We start from the raw sequence: 19,791 nt of genomic DNA, 5'->3' as shown, positions 1-19,791 counted from the left end.
GAGTAGTTTTGTTTTGCATACTTTTGGATTTGGGGGACTGTTCATGGCTGCTCTTTTATTAGTCTCCCTGTTGTAAATTACATGGAACTCGTGTTGCTCTAGCTAAGACATATTTAGAACATCCCGTGTCAGGAGGTGCCAACCTGCCATTTGAGCTTCTCCATGAACTCTGCCAGTTTACCTCCATTCTCTCTTTCAACACCTCAGTTCTTCCAGGATGAGAGCCCTTGGGCAGAGGTTTATGATGGGAAAAGATGATGACGAACCACATTCATTTATCATTTGTATCCCCGGCTTGGACCTGACACTCTAGTTCACTCGACAGGAAGGGAATTTGAGGCTAGGTGTCAGAACCTTCAGTTCTGTTTTCCTGAGTCATACGGCCCTGCCTTGGCAGGATGCCCTTCTTTCATTCATAAGAGGAGGATGGAAAAATTGAAGACCCAGAAACTAAGTCTGGAAGGAATGGCAACTTTTTCAGTCTTACCTTTCACTACGACACAATAATAAAACAAGCTACCTAATAATCGTTTCACCTCTTTACAGCTTATTCTCAAATATTACATTTGTGTATGGCATTTGAGAGTCTGACTGTCTGGGCTTTAATCATGGCTCTTAGTAGCTAACTGACATGCATGACCCCTGCCTTGGTTTCCCCCCCCATAAAATGGAGATAAAGACCTACCTCATAGAGTCTTTGTGAGGAAAAAAAAGACGGTCCCTATAAACTACTTCAAATTGTGCCTATCACAGAGTAAGAACTTAAATTCCAGCTATTTTTAAGATTATTATCACACACAGAAACTGTATATACATATATGATTCCTTTCCCACATTTAGACATTTAAAGTAAGGAAAGCTCTTCAAAATAAAATGCTACCTTACTGAGTGCCATGTGATATCCTGAACTGGCTCCTGGAATGGAAAGGGGCATTAGTGGAAAAACCAGTGACATCTGAATAAAGTCTCAAGTTTAGTTAATTTAGTACTCACGTTAATGTTTTACTTTTGACAAATGTACAAAGATTATGTAAAACGTTAACACGAAGAAAACTCAGTGAAGAGTGCGAAGAACGCTCTGCACCATCTTTGCAACTTTTCAGTAACTCTAAAATGATTCCAAAATGAAAAGGTTTTTTTTTTAATAAAGGCCACACATAGTTCTCAAGTATGCGGCAACTACGAAGTTGAGCCAAGCACCGTGGAAACCTGGGAGATCAGGAAAAGAGGACTTTGGCTTCGGAGAGCTTACAGTTTCGTTCTGAGAACAGGACAGCAATGAACTTACCATAAACGGGCCAGAAGGTAATACATGTCTTAATAGAAGTGGAAACAAACTCTTATCAGCCTAATATGAAGGGTCAGCCTCACAAAGACCTTGTTCTCTGTGGTCCAACGCACTGGTTAATTAATGAACACAGCTCCATCATTCCTGCCCCCTCCAGTGGGTACTCTGCCTGGCTGGTATTTCAGTAGGGGAACTCCCTCCACGTTGGAGGTGCTATCTGATGCCTGACTAATGCAAATGTAAACTTCCGATTTATTAAATTTTTAAGTAGGCTGTGGAATGCAGCAGAAAGAGCATGGATCTTGCAATCGAGCAAAACTGAGATCAAACCTAGTTTCTCCCCAACTAGTTAATTGAGCCTCATGTTCCTCTAAACTGGGGGAAAGAATACTGAACTTGCTGACTGTTATCTCAATCAAATGATCAAGTGAGATGATGTCACAAGGATCTCTGGCGTACAATAGGCTGGGTTTATTATCACTGTTACCATCAGTAATTATGCTCTAGGGCTGTGCCCCGGCAACCACACTCAAGTACTTATCCATTTGTCAGGCACCCAGTTCACTTGCTCAAAGCCCTTACTTTGGAGAGTCCAGGACTTTTTGCCAAATGGAAAGGGTAGCAGACCCCGGTGAGGGAAGCCGGCATAGATGAAGGGTTAATTGCATAGGCTTTAGAGCCAGTCAGCCTGGATTTAAATCCTGGCTTGTCTACTTATCAGCCTGCTACCTGCGGGCCATTGGGAAAGCAACTTAACCTCTCAGGGCTTCTGTTTCCCTATGTGTGAACTGTGAGTAATGGTACCTACCCCATAGAGGTATGTTATGAGGGATTCATGAAGTCTCCAGAAGAGTGTTTGACACACAGCTAGCGCTCAGTAAATAACGGCTATACCTGTTAGCTCTTATTTTCCAACAACCAGCTCCTCTTTTCCCTAGAGGTCCAACACCCCATTTTGTTCAGATATGGGGGCGTAAGGTGCTCAGGGAAGGGGCGGTTCTTCCCTCCAGCCCCAGGGAATGAACTAGGATTGGTACAAGTGATCTCTTCTCTTATTCCAGTTTAGGTATGGGTAAGTGGCTGAAATCTGGCCATTGGCACCTAAGGGGAAATCTGCTGGTAGCTTCTAGGGAATTCTGTTTGCCTCCTGTATTGAATGCTGTGCGAGAGGATGTGCAGCCATCGTATGGCCATGAAAGGAGCCAGGAGAACCACAGAGAGGCCACCTCAGAGCCCAGACATCACTGAGCTGCAGAGCCATCTAAATTTGTTGTTGTTTTTTGAGCATTTTTTTTTCTTTTCATTAAAAATTTTTTTATGGAAGTATAGTTGATGTACAATAATATTACACATTACAGGCGATTCACAATTTTTAAAGGTTATACTCCATTTATAGTTATTATAAAATGTTGGCTGTATTCCCCCTGTTGTACAATATATCCTTGTAGCTTATTTTATACCTAATAGTTTGTACCTGTTAATCCCCTACCCCCATATTGCCCCTCCCCCTTCCTTCTCCCCACTGGTAACCACTAGTTTTGAACCATCTACCTTTGGACATCTTGTTATGTGAGATAATACATGTCCTGACTCTTTAAGTCACTTTCAGTCAGGGTTTCTTTTACTTGCAGCCAAAAGCAACTTGGCAAAGAGTGGAGGTCACAGAGTTGGAGCAGTATCATTATTCCCAGTGTTATGGGTAAGGAACTAAGTTTCAGAGAGGTTAAAATCACTTTCCACAGGGTTATACAGCTAGGGAAGAACAGAGAATGAGAAGGGAGTAAATAAAATATATTTTCACCTTGGCCATTGAACTTGTTCTTGGTCTATTAATTTATTTCAAAAATGTTCATGGAGGGCTTCCCTGGTGGCACAGTGGTTGAGAGTCCGTCTGCCGATGCAAGGGACACAGGCTCGTGCCCCGGTCCGGGAAGATCCCACATGCCGCGGAGCGGCTGGGCCCATGAGCCATGGCCGCTGAGCCTGCGCGTCCAGAGCCTATGCTCTGCAACGGGAGAGGCCACAACAGTGAGAGGCCCGCGTACCGCAAAAAAAAAAAAAAAAATATTCACGGAGTCCAGAAGACACCTTTATAGACCCTGTGGAATTTTCTGTCTTGAGGGCTTGGGCGGAGCTTCCAGTGGACAGAGAAGAGTGAGCACGAGTCCCGAACTGTAACGTATGTATTTCTAGTCCTTGATGACTTGTTCAGGGAAAGGTATGCCACTGCATAACTGAGGGAAGAGTCTCTAGTAGGATAAAATATTTCCAAGAAGTCTGAGTTGAGAATTTTGTTTCCCACATATTTGAAAAATCAGAGTCCATAAGCTGTTTAGTAATTAATTATTAAAGCTAATAGTAATCTGACAAGATACTTGATTTGACGCCAGTATTTCTTTGGCACATAAAAAGGCAGGATCAGAGAGAAAGGAACCAGAGTTACCCAGTTTAAGCCCCTGTCTTCCTTCCCCTTTCCGGTATCTCTATCTTTAAAAATAACTTGGATCCACCAGCAGGCTTATAGCTTTTCGTCTTACTCATTTACTCATTCTTTCACTTATTCATTTATTTAAGGAATATTCTAAAGCAACCTCTCTTTCCTCATCAAGTTGGGGAAAACAGTTAATATAAGCAAACCAAGTATAATCATATCACAACAGCTATGTTTTCCTCAGGTGCCTTACAGACGTTATGATTAACCCTCTACACTATTTGTTCAGGGGACACATCATTTTTTCCCAAATTATGAGGAAACCAAGTTTTAGAGAGGTCAAAGCCATTTTCCACAGGGTCATACAGCTAGACAAGTGCGGACTGGGGTTTGAATCTGGGTCACTTACACTCCAAAGGCAGAACTTGTCCACAGCATGAAAGTGGCATGAACACGGTAAAGAGAAGGGTTTGGGGGACCAAATCTTGTTGGCAATGCTGGGACCAGAGTGAGAGCTATAAAATGGGAAAGATGTGTGGAGGACAGGAGAGAAATGAGTATGAGAGGAGAAACGGTGTGTGACAGGGCAATTCACCAGGAGAGCTTCGCTAAGCAAAGATACCTAGAGTTAACTTAGGCCATCACCTGTCATAGTTGGTTGTTATGTAGAGAGGATAAGCCCCCCTTTTCTTTTTCTAAGACATCAAGAGAATAAAGAAGGCAGGGTGGCAGGATATACACCAGAGAGGCCAACCTACTAGCAGCTCCAAGACCCAGGAGGGTCCAAAGACGTGAAGTCTTTGCCCAATATAAATTTTTTTTTAATTTAATTTAATTTTTTTTTATGCAGCAGGTTCTTATTAGTTATCCATTTTATACATATTACTGTATATATGTCAATCCCAATCTCCCAATTGCCCAATATAAATTAATTGCCAGTACTTAATAAGAAGATTTGTTTTTTAAAAAAATGTTTATTTATTTATTTATACCCCCCCACCCCAGCTGGGCGGGTCTTAGTTGCAGCACGCGGGATCTTTCATTACGGTGCATGGTCACTTCGTTGTGGCTCTAGGGTTTCTCTCTAGTTGCGGTGCTCGGGCTTCTCTCTAGTTGTGACGCACGGGCTCCAGGGCACGTGGGCTCTGTAGTTGTGGCCTGTGGGTTTCAGAGCACGTGGGCTCTGTAGTTTGCAGCATGCGGGCTCTCTAGTTGAGGCACGCGGGCTCAAAGTTGTGGCTCGCGGGCTTAGTTGCCCCGCGACGTGCAGGATCTTAGCTCCCTGACCAGGGATCGAACCCACGTCCCCCGCATTGGAAGTCGGATTCTTTACCACTGGGCCACCAGGGAAGTCACAACAAGAAAATTGCTCATAAATTCTGCATATACAGTATCTCTTGAAAAAAAAATCAGAATATCTGGTTCTGGTTTTTTGGAGCTCTCACTTTCAGAGAAAAATAGGTCGCCCTAGCTGAGTAATGTCTGCCGTCTTTCAATGGCAATAGGCCCACCCACGCCCTACTGTTTCACTCTCAGGCTGCTTTGCAAATTTCCAACCCCTGCATGGGTCCTGCTGGCATTGCAGTTTGCTACCCTTAATAATCATAAAAGTATTCGTTGCAGGTATCTCTGGATAGTGAGATTGTTGCGGATATATTTTTTTAATCAGCAAATTACCTGACTGCATCTTTAAAATTTCCCCTAATTATTGTGTACGGCTTTTATAATAAAAGAAAATGTGAATGTTATTTTTATAGCTATCAATTCCACAAATATTGAGGGAGAGGAGCTGTGGCTTGGCAGGCGTCCCTGTGAAAAGATCCAGGGGTTTTATTGCAGTCAGGCCCCATGTGAGGCAAGATCATGACACAGCAGCTAGAAAACAAAACAAAACAAAATCCTAACCCATCATTGGACACCATGGCCTCGTGGTGCTTGGCATGGGTCAGGCCTCATGGAGCATAAGCCGCATTTTGTTGGAGAAAATAATAAACCAGAGAGCGTTTGCTGCTGGGAAATCAAGTTAGGAGTCTAGAAGTCAAGTCACGTGAGAAACAGTTACGAGAAAATGGACATTCTTAGCTTGGGCTTCTTTAGAAAAACCAAAGAGACATAGGATAGCTATGGTCAGGATTTGGAAAAATGACATGTGGTCAAGACAGTGCCTATATTTATCCAACATTGATGCGATAGACAGGGAAAGCACTAGGGAGAGATGGAAAAGGGATTCCACCATGCCCAAAAAAGAGGGATTTTAAAATATGAATTCATGCAACAGTGCACCGCCTTGTGAATTGGAAAGCTCTACCTCATGAGAAATCTTCAGGCAGAGAGCATATGGCAGCCAATTTTAGGTCGAAGTGTGGACCAGGCAACCTCAACGTGCCCTCCAGATCCAGGGGTCCTTTCTTCCTCTCAGTTCAGGACTGTTTACAAACATCCAAGTGCAGACCACTGGGATGATGACAAGAAAAGCTGATATCAGTCAACCTTCAGGAAGACATGAAGCAAGACCGCTAATGGCTAATCTGCCTGAGTTTCTCCCAAACAATCTTCCTTAGTGAAGCAGGACACAAAGCATTTTCTAGGCATCAAAATAAGCACGAGGCTCACCCACCATATCTGTGTCGAAACGTGAAAATACCCTCAACATATCTGTGTGGGGAAAGCTCAGAGAGCTCACGCTTTGTTAAATTAGAGGTTATAGTGTCCATACTGCCAGGAAAACAAGGGTCCCCAGGTTTAGACAGCACTGGGCATTGGCTTCAATGGTCCGAATTCTGATTTCATTTCCTTAAACCCTAGAGCCTTGTATTTTTAAGATACAGCCAAGTAGTCTGTCCTCGTTGGAGCACAGATCTCAAAGGTTCCCCAAAGGATAATCAATGCATCTCCTTCAGAAGAAAGGACGTGGACCATATCTGAGAGGTCCCTGCTAACACTTCTTCCAGTCTAAGCAATTTTTTTGGCGAAGCACTGAACGAATAAAATCAGTGCTGAGCGATGAGACCAGTGGGTACCGTGGGGAGGTTTTGCCACAGGGACAAACAGCTGAAGCCACAGATTCAAGGTATCTGGGAGCCAGCTGCAAAGGGAGAGCTGCCAGTCCAGTGTGTAGGGTAGCAGCGTCTTATCTAGAGTTACTTACCTGGAGATCTCTGACCTCGCAGACTCCTCGTAAATATGAAAGGTGTGTAGAGGAGTTGATAGAACCTTTCGGATCTATCTGGGTTCAGAACCTGATAGAGCTGTGGAGCTTAATCATTCTCCCTTCTTCCTTCTCCATCCATTCCTGCCCTTCTCTTTCTAGCTCTGTGCCCTGGCTGCATCCCGTCCTGGCTGGTGGCTGGTTCCCAGTGGGAGGTACTGGAAGAAGATCAGAGTGGAGCAGAGATAAGTTAAGGGATCTCATTTCCATTCCAAGCTCCCTCTGCACTTTGCACTTTTGGCAGAGGTGGTGTCCCTCCATCACCACTGCTATGGTCAGTTGGCCTCTCTGCTTGGGATCCAGCTCTTCCCCCTCAGATCTCAAAGTGGTCCTGCTGTGCCTGGGTTCCCAGCATCTCAACAGCTTTTGCTAGTTCCCTTAATACTGCCTGCACATCTACAGATAGTCTCATCATTAGTCTCTAACTACCTGAGCTGAATTCTTTTTCCTGCCACATTCTGGCTGGTACAGCTCCTTCCCGGCTGTGTGACCTTAATTATTTTGAGTCTCAGCTATCTTAGTAGTGAAACTGAGATCAAACTTGTTAGGATCGTTTGATGCCTAAGTCTCTGTCCTGTCTCTTATTGTAAAAGCACCCTCAATTTGTGGGGGAGAATCGCTCTTTCCAGAAGGAACTTCGAGCATGTAACTGAGAATGTATCCATGATCTGGCCAACAAGAGCATCAAATCCCCCGGCAGCAATGATTGGATATGGGATGACCACATGACTCATTCAGGGCCAATGAGATACTGTCTAAGATTTGGGCAGAGGGTTTCTTTCCCCCGCTAGACTGGGAGCTGTAAAGATGTAAGAATGGAGCTGCTGGAGGTCACAATGTAGAGAGAACCTGCCTGAGAGTAGCTAACAAAGAAAGAAAGCAGGACCAAGAAATTAAGAGACACAGGATGCCAAAGAGCTTGTTTGGACCCCTGGATACAGCCATGCCTGCACTCCACAAACTCTGGGCTTTTCACTGATTAAACCAATGAATTACCTCTTTATTCTTAAAGCAGTTGGAATTGAATACTGTGGCAATTGCCACAAAGGGTCCTAACTGATATAACCATACCTATTCTGTAGAGTTGTAGTGAGGATTAGAAAGAGGATATATAAAATATCCACTTCAATACTTACAGAGTTCATTATCATTCTTTCGAAAGCACAGAGACATTATCTTCTATAAGAAACAACTCCATGTTAGACATTTTGAGTAAAAAACTAGATCTTAGAAATTATCTGGATTTGTAGGGCAAGGGTTGAATGGCGTTTCCTAAAGTAGCAAGAAAAATCATTATCTCCTGGGTGGGCTCGATTTGGAGGCTCAGATCTGAAATTGTGACCTGTCACCAGACCAAGATTAATATGCTCAGTGGAGGAATCGGCCCAAGGACTCTTCAGTTTCTAAACTGTCTGGGTAAAAGTGCTAAGGAGAGCACAGTATCTGCAGCAGCATCTCAGTGGTGTCATTGGCAGTCGTGGACAATTTGAGAAAGGTCCCGCCAATGCTTCAAAACTTGTTTAAATCTCTCCTCTTTTCCAATTCACCAGATCATTCCATCCAACTTCTTCTCTCTCCTGCTCTCCTAGTTCACTTCCGAGGAGCTTCGATTACAGTATTGTTGCAGCCTGTTTTTTGTTTTTTTTTTTAACATCTTTATTGGAGTATAATTGCTTTAAAATGGTGTGTCAGTTTCTGCTTTATAACAAAGTGAATCAGTTATACATATACATATGTTCCCGTATCTCTTCCCTCTTGCGTCTCCCTCCCACCCTCCCTATCCCACCCCTCTAGGTGGTCACAAAGCACCGAGCTGATCTCCCTGTGCTACGCGGCTGCTTCCCACCAGCTATCTATTTTACATTTGGTAGTATATACATGTCCATGCCACTCTCTCACTTCGTCCCAGCTTACCCTTCCCCCTCCCCGTGTCCTCAAGTCCATTCTCTAGTAGGTCTGTCTTATGTTCCCAATAGGAATGGGAGCCTGAGGAGGGCAGGGCAGCACGGTGTTCTTCTTCATATCATTTTCTTTGTTCATTCATTCATTCATTCAACCATTCATTCAAAACACTTATTTTGATGGTCATTTATTTATGACCCATCACCTCCCAAGCACTACAATAGACAATGGAGCTACAAAGGGAAAAAGAATCAGAGGTCCTGAGTCCATTACCCAGTGGGGACAGCCAAGATAAGGGAGTGAACTAGGAGTTTCGGTTGCATGACAGGGGATTTGCCTCCAGAAACCATTTTGAGAATGGGAACGATTTGAATTGGAGCTCAGGTTCTGTTTCTAAAAGACTAAACTCCTGGTTTTATCCAGATTCTCCTGTGGTGGTGTTCCCAAGGCAGCCAGACACTTGAGACCGGAGGAAAGACTCTCATTATCAAAGCGGATTCTGGAGCCTGGAGCCACACGTGGAGGCAGGACATTTGGAAGCCGAGAGTGAGAAGGGGATTGATCTCTGAGGTCAAGTGTTCAGAAGAGAAGGGAAAGAAAACAATCATCCAGGGTCAAGGGCACGGATTGTAGCATCATTAAAGTACGGGAGAGGGGGACTTATGTCTTGGAAATTGTCTTCACCCAAAATATGCAGTTTTCTGGGCATCCCTGGTGGTGCAGCGGTTAAGAATCCACCTGCCAATGCAGGGGGCACGGGTTCGAGCCCTGGTCCGGGACGATCCCACATGCTGCAGAGCAACTAAGCCCGTGCGCCACAACTACTGAGCCTGCGCTCTAGAACCCGTGCACCACAACTACTGAAGCCCACGTGCCACAACTACTGAAGCCCGTGCGCCTAGAGCCCGTGCTCCGCAAGAGACGCCACCGCAACGAGAAGCCCGTGCACCGCAACGAAGAGTAGACCCCGCTCGCGGCAACTAGAGAAAATCGGCGTGCAGCAACGAAGACCCAAGGCAGCCAAAAATAAATAAATAAATATGCAGTTTTTACATGGCCAAAATATAAATTCATTCAGTTTACAGATCAGCATTTAGGTAGCTGATTTTATCAACTTCTGACATTTCTATCATATTTTTGATTTATTTTTCAGTTGGAAATTAGAGTGTTGGATCTCTTGGTCTTTACCTGCTCCCAGCCTCACACCTCAGCTGAAAATTCCCCTTCCTTTGTACCCCGGGGTACAGAAAATGGGGGGAATTTCCACAGCTTCAGACTTCGGGGCAGTGGTTCGGGGGGACACTGGTGAGAAAAGTCTCAAGTATTTGGCACGAATATTAACCTGGGCTTCCCCTGCATAGCAGTCTACCCACAGTCCTTCATGTGTTCCGACAAGGTGTGTCAGGCCCAGTAAGTTTATGCGCTGACAATCGCTGACATCTGTGCTCTTCTTTGGCCATTTAGAGTGTTCTTTAGTTTATTTTCCATGTGATTTCACTAAGTTATTGGGCAGAGGGCATGGGGGGAAGCATGCAACGGGCTTGTGCAAGCTCTTTTCCTCACGTCTCTCTCTGACATGCAGAGATAGCCCAGGACCTCCCTACCTGCTGACTTCTCTTTCCATACGGGGATGTCCACAGCAAGCATGGAGGTCTGAGCCTTGGAAGATCATAAAAACAATAATAATAATTGATAATGATGATCATGGTGCTAACCCTTATGGAGCATGTAGTCTGTGTTATGCCGGACCCTGTTCTGAGCACTTTCCGTGTGGTCTTCTCTAGAGCTCTATGGGGGGGAGGGTACAATCAGGGAGAAACTGAGGCACCCAGAGGTTCATGACTTGTCTGGAGAATTGGTGAGGTGGCAGGACCAGACCCCATCCACTCTGTTAGCTCCCCAGCTGCCGACCCCTCCTCGCCACCTGTCGTACATCATCTGCACCTTGGTCTCCTCCCCCAGCAAACACCCCTTCAGAGCACTGGAGTGCTCCGTGGGTGGGTGGCCATCCTCTCTCCCACCCAGAAAGGACATGCTTACACTGGGGCTGGGGTTAGACTCCCAAAGAGCTGGAAGAACGCACTTGTTTTTGTCAGATCATGGCTAAATTTGTAAAAGTGTTCAAAGCCCTAGTTCAGAATCTCCTTGTTCTTGGAATAAAGTCTATTTCTTTTTCTATAAATAGCCATGAAACAAAAAATGAGGGAAAATAATTTAATACTTTATTTTATAAAGTTAAGTAATCAAATTCCTCCTAAGAGGAGACCATGGCTAGATTTCTAAATGTCCTCAATGCTATTTTTAGCACTTTAAAAGCTCTGTGCACAATCTCTTGTCATTTCCTAATTTTACTGTCTGAATATTTACAGTAGAAAATTACCTCTTTCTCTGGTTTTCGTTCTCCTTATTGACTCATATGAAAGACGTTTGATACTTGAAACTGCTAAATCTGCCCTGATTGGTTTACTTGTTGTTCAAATAAGACTAGAACATCTTAAAATGTTCGTCTACATATTTAATTGCATAAAACAATGTTCACCATACTGTAAGTACAAAAAGCAAGTTTATAAAGTTCTCTTTAGTATGATACGCTTTTTTTGTAAAAAGAGTTAAAATATGTATAAATATGTACATACAAAGATACAGAGAGAACCAAATTTTTTAAAAATGTATTCAGAATATTAACAGTGATTACATCTGAGAGCTTTATATCTGAGCATTGAGAATGTGGAAGGTTTTTAACTCCTTATGCTTCCTTATAGCTACTTTGTAAAGTTTCTGTATTCACTTTTACAAAGAGAAAAAATACTATTCCTTTTAATAAGGACTAACATTTGAGTTCCAGGCACTATTCTAGGTGCTTTACATGTATTAATTTGTTTTAAGTCACCTCAACTTTTTGAAGTGGACATTACTTGTGAGGAAACTGAGGCAGAGAGTGACTCTGTAGGGCCAAGCAGCTGGGTTTCGGACCTGTGCTCTGAACCACTTCAGAGTCTGGACTTACTGAAGCACTAAGTCTTCTGCTGAACAGGGACTACTTTCTTGGCCCGACCTTAGGAATATGGCAACCCCTGTGCTCTCTGTTTCAGTTGTTCACTTAAAGTCCTTTGACCTGAAGCCAGCCCTGACCCAATGTTGGTCAGGCAGTCCATTCCGATCTCTTGAATATTTAGCTTGCGATATCTCTGAGAAGCTGAACACTCAGATTCAAAAAGACAACTAATATCACAGAGCAGCAGATGTCAAGTTTCAGATGTGAGTGCTTCAGGGGTCAGAGGAGGGGAAGAGAGTTCAAAGAAAATAAGGGTCACCGCAAACTTACCATTCAAAGATATCCACTGCCGATAGTTTTAGTATGTTTATTTTCAGTTCTCTCTCTTAACCAGCCTTAACTTAATGTTGATCAGGCAGTCCACTCATACATTTCAAATATTTAGCTTACAATTTCCTTGAGAAGGCAGAATTCATTAATCTCTCTCTAACACGCTCTCTCTTCTATCTATCTAGCTATCTATCTATCTTTCTTTCTTTCTTTCTTTCCATCTGTCCATTATCTGTTTCATATCTATCTACCTACCAAACACATTTCTTTTTAACTTTGTTTGGAAATAATTTCAAACTTACAGAAAAGTCATAAGAACATGACACTCTCATAATGAGATCCTATATATTAGGTTTTGTAATCTACTTATTTCATTTAATAATCTACAGACATTTTTTCATATTCATGATTCTTGCTTTTTTTTACGACTTAATCTGAATGTTAATGGCATGATGTTTTTTTATTATTTGGTTCTTAAGCTAATTTATTTTTCCAACCCCTTTCTCCTGGATATTTAATTGCTTCTGATTTTTTGCTACTACAAACGATATTATAAAGAAGTCTTTTGAGGATATTTCTTTTTATACTTCCATGATTTTGTTAAAACAGTTCCTGGAAATGAAATTCGAGGATCTTGGATCATGAAGTAGAAGCCATGTGCTGATAATGGTGGAGCATCGGGGGGGGGGGGTCCTCGCCCTGGCACCCCAGAGTCAGTGACTGCATATTGCTGGACTATTCTTATGGGAGAGACAAATGTATTTGTATACTACTTAAGAAATAGTTTTGTAAAGTTAAAAATGATACGTGGCCAAATCTCATTGTAGCTAATATAGACATCTACCTGACCACCACCCCGCCAAATTCCCTTCTCCCTTAAAATTAGTCTGAGTGTGTGAATGTCACTTGCCACAAAAGTCCTTACTGAGTTAGATATATGCTGTATAATGGAGTGTATAATTATGCACACTTATCTGTATGTGTAACATGTATCCATTCATTCACACTGTTCAGAATATAAGAACATTTACAGATATATGCAAATATGTGTGTGTGTGCATGTAAATTTGACTTGGGGAAAGAAGTAAGAATATTCAAAGGAACATATTTATTTCCAGTCTTGGGAGCAGGCTATGGGGTATTATAACCAAAGATATGTATAACAAAGTATATACTTTTGAGAATGCTGGAAAGATTTTGTAAGAGTTAGAATTTATAATCATTTTAGAACCTGGGTCACAGTTTAGTTCTGGCCTTTAATGAAGGTCAAAGGAGCAGGTCCACTAGTCCATTCTGATGGTGGCTGTCATTTGTTGGGGCAATTTTTTTTTTTTTTTTTTGCGGTATGCGGGCCTCTCACTGTTGTGGCCTCTCCCGTTGTGGAGCACAGGCTCTGGACGCGCAGGCTCAGCGGCCATGGCTCACGGGCCCAGCCGCTCCGCGGCATATGGGATCTTCCCAGACTGGGGCACGAACCCGTATCCCCTGCATCGACAGGCGGACTCTCAACCACTGCGCCACCACGGAAGCCCTGTTGGGGCAATTTGTACCCATGTTCTTCACATTAAATCTCTTTCTCTTTATAACAACCTTACAGGGTTGGTGTTTTCACTACATTCTCAGGAGTGGAAACTGGAGCTCAGAGAGGTTAAAGAACTTTTCTAAGGTCTAACAACTAAGAACAGACAGGAATGGGATTCCACTCTCTTCCCTAAGCACTCATTAATCAACAAACATTTCCTGAGTTCACATCTTCTTTGACTTACGATGGGGTTACATCCTGAGAAACCCATCCTTAGTTGAAAACATCATAAGTAGAAAATGCATTTAATACACCTAACCTACACAATATCATAGCTTAGACTAGACCACCTTAAACATGCCCAGAACACTACAGTTGGGCAAAATCATCTAACACAAAACGTATTTTATAATAAAGTTGAATATCTCAGGTAATTTATGGAATACTGTACTGAAAGTGGAAAACAGAATGGTTGTCTGGGCACAGAATTGTTGTAAGTGTATCAGTTGTTTACCCTCTGATCGCGTGGCTGATGGGCAGCTGCCACTACCCAGTCTCGCAAGAGAGGATCGTACCACATATCGCTAGCCTGGGGAAAGATCACAATTCAAAATTTGAAGTACAGGGCTTCCCTGGTGGCACATTGGTTGAGAGTGCACCTGCCAATGCAGGGGACATGGGTTCAATCCCTGGTCTGGGAGGATCCCACATGCCGCGGAGCAACTAGGCCCGTGCACCACAACTACTGAGCCTGCGCTCTAGAGCCCACGAGCCACAACTACTGAGCCCGCATGCCACAACTACTGAAACCCACAGGCCTAGAGCCCGAGCTCCGCAACAAGAGAAGCCACCACAGTGAGAAGCCCGTGCACCGCAACGAAGAGTAGCCCCTGCTCACTGCAAGTATAGAAAGCCCACATGCAGCAACGAAGACCCAACGCAGCCAAAAATAAATAAATTAAAATAGATAAATTAAAAAGAAAAAACAGAATTCGAAGTACGATTTCTATTGAATGCGTATTGCTTTGGCACCGTCGTAAATTTGGAAAGACATAAGCCAAACCATCGTTGTCAGTCTGCACTTAATCTGTAATATGTGCACGTTGTTGTGAAAAATACAAATGAAAGCTAAAACACAGCCTCTATCAACAAGGAAGGAGTAGGCTTAATGGAGATACAAAGTAAAGAACAGAAAAGGTGGCCGTGCTATACCCACCAGGCTTACTCTCAGAGCCAGCGAGTTCCTGGTGGAGGCGAGAGGTGCAGGATGAATCACCAGGAGGGCTTCCCTGAGGCAGGTGGTCCTGGAAGGAAGAATAGGGCTGGAATAATAGGGGATGGATATTCCAGGGGAAACCTTATTGGTATAAAGATATGGAGGTGGGAACCAGAGCAGTATGGGTGTGGGACAGTGAAGAAACACACGACAGAATCAAACGAGCAGGTCCACCAATACAAGGATGTCAGGTAGGGCTGCAGGGTAAGGTCAGGTTTGCGGGGGCTCTAAGAGTCCAGCAGAGCCTCATGGGTTTGAGGCAAAGAGCATAAGGTATCCAAAGATGCCTCCTTCATGTATGGTCAGGCAACCAAGGCATTATCATTTCATCCTCTAAATAAAATGGACATTCCATGTTGACTCAGGTTGATGATAAGTAAAAAAAGAAATTTTCTGGCTTAGAGGTTTTAAAACATTCCTGAACTTGTTTATACAGGGAAGGATTTTTCAAAGGTCAGACTTCCACTGCTGTAATCACCTTTATATATCTATGTTCAGTATTACTCTAGTTCCATAAACAGGCTTAAAATAGAAGTTGCTAATACCATCTGATTTTAAAAGGGGAAGAGCTTCACATTTCTGCACATCTACGGCCAAATACATTTTTTTCGAGCAAGGTCAGTAGTTTTGAAGAAACTTTGCATTTTATGGAATGGGTTTAAGCAATTCACCGGGAATAGCTTCAGTTTCTTTTTTGTGTAGCATCAAGAATGAGGCTTAAGAGTACATGTAAGTTGCATGAAAACTTGCTTACAAACATGAATGAAAAAATAGCATACCATTAAAAGAGCAAATCCCCACTTTTAGATTAAAACTATGTACATAATGCATAGGAAGTATATATAGAATATGTAGCTATGGTTTTGTCTAGGGACAGAATTGCAGATGGTTTTAGTTTTCCTTTTTATTATCTGTAGTTTTTCATTTTCCGCAATAAGTATTCCTTGTGAAATTTTTCTTCAAGTTAGTGTACAAGGACATAAAAACCTGGGTACACATGAGATGTTAACACACGGTTATATTTGGGACAGGATCATAAAGGGACTTTATAGTTTTGGGAGAGGGATGGGAAAACTAATATCAACATTGTTCATTTAAAAGAGATCATTATAGTAAAATTATAGCCTCACTGCTCTTAGGTTGTGATGACCTTGGGTAAGTCACCTGAACTTCTGAGCCTTATTCTCCTGTATGTGAAATGAAGAGTTGGATCATCGTAAGTGCCCTTGAAAAAAATTACCATGACTGGCACCTTCTTCAACAACCTTGGGACGTGATGAACTCACTCCTGCCACCTTTCCATCCTAATGCTAAAAGAATGTTCTGATCCTGACCTACATGCCCAGAAAAAGCCACATTATCTAAGAGAGTTAACCTTAGTGAAGCAAGGGCAGCCAATAGAACCTCTTGTAATCTGGATGTTCCTTAGGCCCTAGGATAAACTCTACTATTGAAATTGCTAGTGAAAGACCAAGTTAATTACTGGATTTTCTAATTTCAGAGAGCATTGTACATTCTTGTGTGAATTCCCTTTTGTTTCAGGAAAGTTCCTCATCCTTGGATGTTTGCCAGTGGGCTGTGCTTTGTCCTTGGAGCCACAGTTTGGCAAGGTTTAGTTCATAAGACGAGAAGATAACGGGAAAACTGTGCCCCTACCCGTCACTTTCCCATATATTTTTTTCTTCATGACTTTCCTCAATTGTTGTTGTATCAGCCATTTCCATCCTAATTCTTCCTATTCCCCAAGGTTCTGCATTCATTTTTCCCATGAAGCATTGACCAAGCTATTTTGCCCACAAAACCCACTCCCATGTAGGAGTTTCTATGTGCCTATTTCCAATACCACACAAAGTAACACATGCTATATTTTTGTCTGAGTTTTCATCCACTTCTTTACCCAAGCCTTTTCACTCTACCTTGATTAGAAAGACCTCAGTAATAGAGACAAAGTCCTTAAGGGTTCTTACTATTCCAGTAGTTCCTGACATATCCTTCAGGCCACAGAAGGTGGTAAGACATACATTGTGATTGATGAAAAAGTCACCAATAAACGATTTATTTTTGAATATTATTTGGAATCTAATATCGTACCTGCAACAGGTATAGAAAAAGACCAACACTTAGAACTACAGGTTCAACCTCATGATTTTTGAGATTCAGGGAAGGGAGTTCTATTCCACCATCACAATCAGTACCTAACTTCTCTCCTGATAATCCAGTAGGAGCCCTGTGGAGCCTGGGACAACTTGGGCTTCTAGGTAAAGATTTAATAGAAAGCAAACTGGTAAAGAAGTAGCATAACAGTAAGATACCTGAATGCCTTGAAAAATCAGGAAAGAGAGAAAAGGTTATGAATTTGGGGCCATGATGGAATCAGAAAACTGGAAGACATATTAGAAATAATCTATGAAATCATCATTTTGCAGAAGAGGAAAGTAAAACTCAGAGAGTAAATTGCCTAAGGTAGTAAAGTAGTAGAATCAAAACTGGACCCCAAGTCTCTGGCCTCTTACATTCAGGATTCTTTCTACTCTGATCATGATTTATTTTTCCTATAGTATTCTGATGCAACAGGATGCACTCAATAATTGTACCCATTTTCTATCAGGAGGCAATGCATCCTAGAAGAAGGAAGGCTATACAGTGGAATGTTTCTGCTCCCCTACTTCCCATGATACGCTGCTCCCTTTCTTCATGCCAGTAGTATGATTCCACTTTTTATATTACACAGCTCTGAAATCAACATTAAGATTAAAACTAAACAATCAAACCAAAAGAGCATACCACTAGTTCAGCTCTGGGTTAATATTAGGTATGACACAAGAGGAAATTCCTGAGAACTGAAAACATTGATATAAGGTAGTGCTCTGTACTAGTGGGCCTTTAAAAAGTCCTTCATGGATGTTCCTTAAGCCCGAAAAATATGTTTCGTTAAGCTGTCTTCTAAAATGGTGTTCGTAATCAGTTATTATTAAAGTTAAATTGTTGTTGCATTTGGTGGTGTGTGGTCCACTGGAAATAGTGCAGCCATGTAAGACTGGGGGTAGCTGACTCTGCTCCAGGATGCTGTGGGGGGAAAACCAGTTGGAGACTATAGTCCATGGTTATTATTATACAGCTGACATACTGAATTCAACAATGGCTTGTTGAGATTTTCTCCATCTTTAGAACATTTTAGGGAGCTAAGGAGAGAGTATTTCATTAGCCAGGGATTCCTGTTAGCTTGGTTTGGGTGTGTTGACCAAAAAAATGCACAAACTAAAAGTTGAGAATTATGTTTTATTCCATGGACAAACTGAGGACTTAAGCCTGGGATACAGCCTCTCAGATAGCTCTGGGGGACTGCTCCAAAGAGGCGAGAGAGGAACCAGGATATATAGGAGTTTTTGCAACAAAGACCAAGTCGTCAGAACATCAAAAGATTGCTGTTGATTAAAGAAAACCAGACATCTCAAGTCAAGGAATTGACTTTTCTATGTATGGGAAGATGCAAGAGTCTGGGCTCACTGAAATCATTCCTTTGATATGCACCTCAGCTATCTGGGGCCAGTATCCTGTGTTTTCTCATCCTGAGTCTCTGAATGCACCACAGGGGAGGCTGCAGCTGCTGACTGCTTGATGGCAGGTATCCCGTTTCTATCCTGAGCTCCCTCAGGGCTCATCATCAGGGAGGCTGTAATGCGATGGCTCGATGGCTGCAACATCCTTTGTTTACTGATACGGGAGGCAACAGTTTTTCATTGATAAGTGAAATACGATGGAAAGTGTCTAGGTAAGCTCTGGCTCAGAACATGGCCTTTCATACACGATACTTGCTGAATAGCTCATTTCACACCCATAAAATAGAACACTAATTTTACTTCTTCACTAACTGAGTCAATAAATCAGCACTCTGTGAGTCATCATTGTGGAAACCAACACAAACATTCTGTTTTCCCCATTGAATCTCCAGGGGGAATTAAAAGACTTTTAGGGGGAGAATTCATCGTTCTCAAGCAAATATTTCAGAAAGAAGCTAGCATGACATGGTCCTCCAGCCCTTTACATCAGCTTGACTCCTCCTCCAGACAGCGGGATATAGCGATTACTATCCCTATTTTCAGATGAGAAAAGTGAAGCTTTGAGAGTTTGAGTAAGTTGCCTAAAATCATCTCTAGTAAGCGATGGAGTGATGGAAATGGGCGTGGTGTCCACATGTAAAACTTCATGAAGTTTCTGGCATATTCTACTGCTTGCCTTATAACTGAACCAGACCAAACCAAAGGCAGATCTGCTGGAATGTGGTTAACTCTCATGGAACAAAAAATGAGGGAACCCCAACAGATCCCCCTTTCATATCAGAACTTAAAAAAAAACCTCCAGTAGCCGAAAAATTAAACAAAAGTAACTCCCTAATCAGTCCAATAGGTTTCGTCAAAGTGGGTAATGTATGTAAGTATGATATCTAGAGTTTATTAAGTTTCTGTTAAGTCTGTGTAAATATCTCATTTTAGAATTACAAGACTTATGGGCAAAGGATTATCTTCCTCCTTTTCCCTTTCTGCCAAAGCTTCATCTTTATAACAGTATTTCCCAAACTGTACTTTAATGTTAATAAGTGTACAGAAAGAGGGAAAAAATAAATTTAAACTAAAATTTAAAAACAAGTTGAGAAAAAAAACATCAGGATACATTTAACACGTTAGTTACTCTCCTTTCCGATGTCTCTGAGACTTTAATATACCACCATTCATGAGCTGGTTCACAAACATATTTGACCACAGGACCTCTTTCTTGGAAGGTGCATCAATGACTGTCTTATGTCTGCTAGGACCTACTTTAGAAAACATTGCTCAATAC

The 19,791-nt window shown here is 42.4% G+C and overlaps 1 protein-coding gene across 1 annotated transcript in view; it reads right to left on the bottom strand.

The window, feature by feature from the left end:
* Window positions 1-18,243: 18,243 nt before the first annotated feature.
* CYP39A1 (cytochrome P450 family 39 subfamily A member 1) overlaps window positions 18,244-19,791 on the bottom strand; it is an 83,424-nt gene continuing 81,876 nt past the window's right edge. Inside the window, exon 19 of the mRNA XM_060021713.1 lies at window positions 18,244-18,666. The gene's annotated coding sequence lies outside the window, so the exon portion shown is untranslated. The remainder of the gene's footprint in view (window positions 18,667-19,791) is intronic.

Source organism: Delphinus delphis, chromosome 10, assembly GCF_949987515.2.
Source record: "Delphinus delphis chromosome 10, mDelDel1.2, whole genome shotgun sequence".
In the NCBI taxonomy this organism is placed as follows: Eukaryota; Metazoa; Chordata; class Mammalia; order Artiodactyla; family Delphinidae; genus Delphinus; species Delphinus delphis.
The sequence above is the reverse complement of the archived record's forward strand: the minus strand, read 5'-3'. Positions and strand labels throughout refer to the sequence as shown.